Raw genomic sequence first — 7872 nt, forward strand, 5'->3', positions numbered from 1 at the left:
TGCACCAATCTAATCTGCTGACATATTCCGTAGCGAGACCTTACACCATGGCCAGGTTTTTATTCGTTTTACTGTTCCACCTCAGCGCGTTTAGCGAGGCGGTTTCCTTGGCACGTCTTGTCGAAGCAGAGATCGTGTCCCCTTATTCCGGGATTCTCATCAGTATGGGCGTGGGTAACCCAACCGTGCCATTAACCGCGGCGCTTGGGAGATAAGAGAGTTTTATTAGGCCGGTGGGGGCTCGTAGTTTTGGCTACCCATATAGGGGATAAGAATCCGCCCTTACCATTCACGCCTTCTTCCTCCTTTGCTTATTCGTCCCTGCGCACTCGAGCTCCAACGCCCAAGCCCGCATTTCCCACCTCAACCTACTCCAATCATGTCCGGAGCGGGAGGTAGATGGATGGCCTCCTCCGTCACGGAGGGGCAAATCAAAAAGTTGAGGACGGCCGGATACTTGTCTGACGACATCGCGAACCGGCTTCCAGATGTAGGGCAACTCATCCCCACTCCCAGGCCCCATGAGAGGGTTGTTTTTCTTCCACATTTCCTCTGCGGACTGGGTTTTCCTCTTCACCCGTTCGTCCGGGGGCTCATGTTCTACTATGGCCTGGACTTCCATGATCTGGCCCCGAACTTTATCCTCAACATCTCGGCGTTCATCATCGTGTGTGAGGCCTTCCTCTGCATCCAGCCCCACTTCGGCTTATGGCTGAAGACTTTTAATGTCAAGCCGAAAGTGGTGAGCGGCCGTCAAGCGGAGTGCGGAGGTGCCATGGTGGGCCGGATGGCCAACGTCCTATGGCTCGAAGGCTCCTTCGTGGAGACAATAAAAGGATGGCAATCGGGATGGTTCTGCATCACCGAGCCACGCGACCCCAACTGGGAAGCGGCCCCCAAATTCCGATCTGGCTTTCCCACACGGCTCACCTTCTGGAAAGAGACGGGCTTAACATGGGGAGATTCGGAAGAGCTGACCGGACTCCACACCTGCGTCAAAAAGCTGGTCAACAAGAACCTCAAGCTCGTCAACGTAGTCCAGGTCATGCTTATCCGCCAGATCCTCCCGTGCCAACAACGGGCCTTCAAATTGTGGGAGTTCAATCCGGCACAGCACCAAGCCTTGAGCGGGCTCTTCGATAGTATGTACGAAGGCGCCTGGAAGGTGCTGTGTAAGGGCGCCGAGGCCCCCGCATCCGCTACCGAAGATCGCGGATTCAGCTCGCAGCGTCGGGCCAACGAGGTAAGTTGTTCTACCCTTTACGGGACTCTTTTCTTTCATAGTCTAACTCTATGCGGGATCTAAACTCCCCTACCTTTGACAGGACTGGCTGAAGAAGTCCGGACAGGTTAGCTGTCCGGCTCCCTTACCAGAAGACCCAGCGGACGCCCTATTGACGGAGCTGCTGGTTCCGGCACCTCACGTGGTGCCGCAGAAGAAGGCCACGGGGACTCAAAAGAGCTCCCGGCCCCTGGTGGTGTCGGATTCAGCGCCCGACAACCCCGATGCACCCTCCGCCTCGGAAGACGAGGAGGAGGAAGAAGAAGAAGCCTCTCCCCCTCCAACGGGGGGAGGAAAGAAAAGGAAGGTCGCCCCAACTGGGGAGGCCGGAGGGTCCAAGAAGGGGAAGACCCTTCCGCCGGACTATGCCTCTGACGCCGAAGACGGCGAGGAGGAATGGCCATCCAGGGTCAAGCCCCTGGCAAAATCATAAGAGTCCGGTTACCCGAATAACTCATGGCGCTCCTCTATTATTCGATAGCTTCTGACGCCGAATTTTTAATTATGCAGTCCACCCAGAGCTCAGCTCGGCGATTCGTCGAGCGGCTCCCTGAATTCGTCGGATGTGAATAGCGCTTCACTTCCAACGGCCTCCTCCCCGCTCCCTGCGGACAATGCTGAGGTGGGGTCCCAAAAGGGGCTGAGCCAGGAGGAGGTGGTCCTGGAGGCGCCCCAAGGCGACCTCCCGGACTCCAGGCCCAAAGGGGGCAAAGCCCCGGAGGGATCTAAGTCCGGCCTCGGGCCGGACACTGCTCCGGAACCACCAACAGTTCCAGAGTCCGACAGGCGGCGCCTTCATAAGAAGGGCAAGCCTACGCCGCCGGAGACCTCCGTCCATCCAGAGGCGCTGGACAATTTGCTGGAGGCGCTTAACGGTGCCTTCATCGATGAGGAACACCGCACTGTTATGAGTGCGGTGATTCAAAAGGTTCAGTCCGCCAAGAGCGGGCTGACAGAAGCCTGTACAAGTCTGTTAACAGGCTTTGAGGTATGTATTCAAAACATATAAAAATGTTACCGCATAGATAGTAGCCCCTGATGCTCGGTTCGGCGTTTGGAAATAAAAGCCGAGCTGAGGATCTAAAAAGATATACGCAGGAGTCTAATAAAAATATGTCGATATGGGAATGCAGGCTGCGTTGCTGACCTCTGCCGCACTAACTGCGGAGGTCAATGCATTGAAGGGAAGCCTCGAGCGGTCCGAGAACGAGCTCGGCCGTGCCAAGAAGCAGCTCTAGGACAAGGAGGGTATGTAATACCGCATGTAAATGTATATAGAAATACTTGGTTGCAAATAATGACAGGACCAACTTAAATGTTGCAGGGGCCACGGCCGAGGTGGCGACCCTGAAGGAGGCAGTCTCCAAGGCCGAAAACAGTGCGGCCCTGGAGCGGGCCGAGCGAGAGAAGCAGGAGGCGCGGGTGGCGGAGGTGCGGCAAGAGCTCCAGGCTCTCGTGGAAAAACACGAGAGTTTGGAGCGTGAGTCGAAGACTCAAGAGTCCGAGCTCGCCTTGGCTCTTGAGACTGCCAAAAACGCTAAGGCCGAAGCCCAGAAGGCCCTCCAGGAGATCCAGGCGATGAAGAAAATAGCAGCGGGTAAGGCATTCTTTATGCAAAGCAAGAATATAAAAGTTAATTATCTGCTACTTACCTGAATCCGGAGCTCTCTAGGAGCGTTCGCCGATCTGCCCCGTAGTGTGTCTGATGCCGCCGCATACTACCGAGCCAAAGAGGGGAGCTCGACAGAAAAAGTGTTCTGGTCTCAGTATGATGAGGCCGAACATCCGGTGCCCCTGAGCGACCAGCTGAAGCAGCTTGTCGAGCTCCACAAGGTGGCCGAACAGGCCATGAAGGGCCTCATAGCTCGGTTGTGGCCTTAAGAAGCCATGCCTGGGAGCTACTTCGGTCTGGTGCGGCGGCTGGTGGACGCGTGTCCGTGGATTGAGGTCATCAAGCGCTCCATCTTCATCGAAGGTGCCCGTCGGGCCCTTGCCCATGCTAAAGTGCACTGGGGCAAGCTGGACGCTGAGAAGCTTTTGACGGATGCGCCACCGCCGGGCAAGGAGTATCATACACCCGAGATGTATTATAAGGGCGTCCTGAAGGGTGCTCGCCGTATAATGGACGAGTGCTCCAAAGATGTAATTTTTGAGTAGGCTCGCATCTGTTATCCTGTACGCTGAAAACTTTGTTCATATGCATTAAGCAACGCTTGTTAATTTAAAATATTACCTTCTGTGCAGCCGTTTATCAAATCTGAGAGATGCAAGTCGTCGGCTTCGACCCCCATGCCACGAGTGCTGGGGTGTTCGGGATAAACCTGAGCGCTCTTGTTCCATTCATGGGTCCATCTAGGGAGGCGCTCAGCACAATGAACCAGGTCGGCGGACTTATAATGCTTTATCACTCTCACTTAGCCATAGAATTCTATAATTTTAAATTTCGGCGAAGCCCCTAGTATTCGGAAGACCGAGTTCGGGGCGCTATCCACGCCTAGGCCGGATAAGTCCGGTTCCTCGCTCTAAGCGACATAAGTCTTTAAGGACTCGAAAAACATCGCAAACACCGACCGGTCTCTCGCGCTATCATGACAGTCAGTTTTAGCTTTCTCTACTGAGTTATTAACCCAGCTCAACTGGGGCACAATCGCAGTAGTTCTTCCAGTGCTACCTTAGCCAACAATGCGAAACGTAAGGTACCAAAACATGGGAGCCGTGCAAACCCAACTATTGACCAAAGACATGATTCGGAGCCGATGCATATAGTGCTATAAGTTTGGGGTGCCGCACTCATGAGAGTGTTCGGTCTTCTCACACCATGTTATGGGGTGCTTAAGCCCCCGGTGTATTGGCCGTACCAAAGTGTATGGCTGCATAATGACTGAACATATATATAAAAAAAGGAATACAATAATAGATAGAAGCTATGTATTGTTTATTATTAAGGGGTTGCTATGAAAGCAGAATGATACAAATAGTGCGGTAAGCAAGAGGTGGGATTATTTGACATGTCCCCCTCCAGGGGCAAGCTGCGGGTTTTGTAAATAAAAACAGGTATTTAACTCATTATAGAGGCCACTTGGACATTCGACGCGGCTTGTCCTCACCCTGGTTGTTGCATCGCGTATTCAGCGAGTGTATTGCCGGACAGGCCTTCTGAGTAATTGGGGCCTGAAAGTATAAAAAAAAGGAAAACGGCCGAATAGGGAGCCCCTAAGTGCGGTTGAGCCGCATTCTGGGCGTGCCGTAGTTGTGCCCCTCCCCTTATGCCCATGGTATTTTCAAAGTGTAATTATGTACGCGTGGTACCGATAGCACCATCTGACGAGGGCTGGGGTTGGGGCCGCACTGCTATGCTTGCTCGGATCATGTCAGTCGGTTCTGTTGTAGGTTGCTTCGGGCACGCTTGACGTTGTCCGGACGTTTGATTCCCGGATTGGAGAGCTTCCTTGAGAGGCTGCTTTGTACTTCCGCCGCCAGGGCCGCTGTGTGCTCCTCCGTTCGGAGAGAGTATTTGGTGTTTCCATTGACCGTGATGACTCTGCGAGGGCCTGGCATCTTGAGCTTGAGATATGCGTAGTGCGGCACCACATTGAACTTTGCAAATGCGGTTCATCCAAGCAGGGCGTGATAGCCACTGCGGAATGGGACTATGTCGAAGTTTAACTCTTCGCTTCGGAAATTATCCAGGGATCCGAAGACCACTTCGAGTGTAACTGAGCCTGTATAGCTGGCTTCTACACCCGGTATGACACCTTTAAAGGTTGTCTTTGTGGGTTTGATCCTTGAGGGATCTATACCCATTTTTCGCACTGTATCCTGATAAAGCAGGTTCAGGTTGCTGCCGCTGTCCATCAGGACTCTTGTGAGGTGAAGTTAGTTAATGATTGGGTCTAGGACCAATGCGGCGAATCCACCATGACGGATGCTAGTGGGGTGGTCCCTTCGATCAAACGTGATCGGGCAGGAGGACCATGGGTTGAACTTTGGGGCGACTGGCTCCAACGCATAGACGTCCTTGAGAGCACGCTTCCGCTCCCTCTTGGTGATGTGGGTTGCGTATATCATGTTCACCGTCCGCACTTGCGAGGGGAATCCCTTCTGTCCTATGTTGTTCGGCGGCTGGGGCTCCTCCTCGTCATTGCTACGCAACCCCTTGTCTCTGGCCTCGGCACTTAACTTGCCTGCCTGCTTGAACACCCAACAGTCCATGTTGGTGTGATTGGCTGGTTGTTCGGGGGTTCCGTGTATCTGGCACGAGCGGTCGAGTATCCGGTCTAAGTTGGATGGGCCCGGAGGGTTTCTTTTGAATGTCTTCTTCCGCTGACTGGGTTTAGAGCCTCTGAATTCGGCGTTGACTATCGTATCCTCAGTATTGTTGTCGTTAATGCGGCGTTTGTGCTTGTTGCGATGTGACCTGCCATTGTTGTCCTTGGTATCCGAATTACCAGGGCTCTTGGTTATGTTATTGCTACGAGCTAGCCAGCTGTCTTCGCCCGCGCAGAAGCGGGTCATGAGTGTCGTGAGGGCTGCCATAGATCTCGGCTTTTCCTGTCCTAGGTGCCGGGCAAGCCATTCGTCTCGGATGTTGTGCCTGAAGGCTGCAAGGGCCTCGGCGTCTGGATAGTCGACTATTTGATTTTTCTTGGTTAGGAACCGTGTCCAGAATTGTCTGGTCGATTCTTTTGGCTGATGGATTATGTGGCTTAGGTCATCGGTGTCTGGTGGTCGCACATAAGTGCCCTGGAAGTTGTCAAGGAATGCGGATTCCAGGTCCTCCCAGCAACTAATTGACTCTGCTGGCAGGTTGTTAAGCCAATGTCGCGCTGGTCCTTTAAGCTTGAGCGGAAGGTATTTGATGGCGTGTAGATCATCACCGCACGCCATGTGGACATGAAGGAGATAGTCCTCGATCCATACCGCGAGATCAGTTGTGCTGTCGTATGATTCGATGTTTACGGGTTTAAAACCCTTGGGGATTTGATGATCCATTACTTCGTCTGTGAAGCATAGGGGGTGTGCGGCACCCCTGTATTGGGCTATATCACAACGCAGCTCGGATGAGCTTGGTCTGTTGTATTCGGCCTGGCCGTACTTATCATATCCGGCGTGACAGCTGGCGTCACGTGAAGCGGGGCGCCATGCGATCCGTAGATCGATCTTGCTTGCCTTACCTTGTTCTCGCGTCTCCCCAAACTCTGGCATGTTTTGAGCAGTGCCGGGGTGCGGCTTGGGTTGAGGGCCTAAAGGCCTCTCTGTCGCGGCCACGGGGTGGCCGATCGGGCGCATCGTACGCTGGTGATGTAGGTTTAGTTGCTTCCTCCTCAAGTTGGGGTAGCAGCCTGCGCTTTGGGTAGCTCTTGGAGGGGCGCTCGGGTTTATACTCTTCGGCCGCCAGGACTTTGGTCCATCTGTTGGCTAACAAGTCTTGGTCAGCTCTAAGATGCTTCTGTTTTTTCTTGAGGCTGCGTGTCATGGCCATAAGCCTGTGTTTGAAACGCTCTTGTTCGATGGGATCCTCTGGCACGACGAATTCGTCGTTGTCGAAGCTTGCCTCGTCTTCGGAGGGAGGCATATAGTTGTCGTCCTCAACCTCTCTGTCGGCCGCTCTCTCATGAGGGCTGGCTCCTTCATCCTCCTACACTGAATCCTGCTGGAGGGTGTTATCTTTGGCACTGTCCGGCGTGTTGTTATCTCCGGTGCCGGATTCGCCATTCTTGCTTTGGCGGGATTTAGAGCGGCGCGCTGACGTCGGCGCTTGGGTTGCTTCTTGGAGGGGTCATTCTCTGTTTTTTCCTCGCCCTCCCCTGCTTTGGGGGTGTCCACCATGTATATGTCATATGACGAGGTGGCTTTCCAGTTCCCTATAGGTGCTGGTTCTTGGTCGTCTCCTTCATTGGCGTCCATACCGTCGATGTATTTGGAGTCAAAGTCGAGCATGTCGGTTAAATTGTCGACAGTGGCTACAAAGTGGGTGGTGGGTGGGTTTCGAATTTCTTCGTCGTCCGTATCCCAACCCTGCTGACCATAGTCCGGTCAGGGCTCTCCTGACAAAGAGAGAGACTTTAGGGAGTTCAGGATATCGCTAAAGGGCGAGTGCTGAAAGACGTCCGCGGCGGTGAACTCCATGATCGGAGCCCAATCGGGTTTGATCGGAAGGAGTGCAGAAGATTCGGAGTCCGGAACGGAGTCCGACACCTTGGAGTCACGGGCCTTGCAAAGGACTAGGGTGGTATGCGGCTCTATCACCGTAGAGATTGCGGCTCCTGGGGCAGCGTCTAACTGTCCGTCCCTGGTTAGCGCAGTTGGCTCCGAACTAATGGTCGGAGCGGACTCCTGAGCAGCACTCTGGGCGCTGTCCGGCGGTAGAGCTAGATCGTGCCCATCGAGACAGTGCGGCGCGCTCGGCCGTGGCTCGAATCCGTCGAAGGTCAAGTCCCCGCGAATGTCGGCCATGTAGTTTAAGCTTCCAAACCTGACCTGATGGCCAGGGGCGTAGCTTTCGATCTGCTCCAGATGGCCAAACGAGTTGGCCCGCAGTGCGAAGCCGCCGAATACGAAAATCTGTCCGGGGAGAAAAGTCTCACCCT

Source organism: Triticum dicoccoides, chromosome 5B (assembly GCF_002162155.2).
Source record: "Triticum dicoccoides isolate Atlit2015 ecotype Zavitan chromosome 5B, WEW_v2.0, whole genome shotgun sequence".
In the NCBI taxonomy this organism is placed as follows: domain Eukaryota; kingdom Viridiplantae; phylum Streptophyta; class Magnoliopsida; order Poales; family Poaceae; genus Triticum; species Triticum dicoccoides.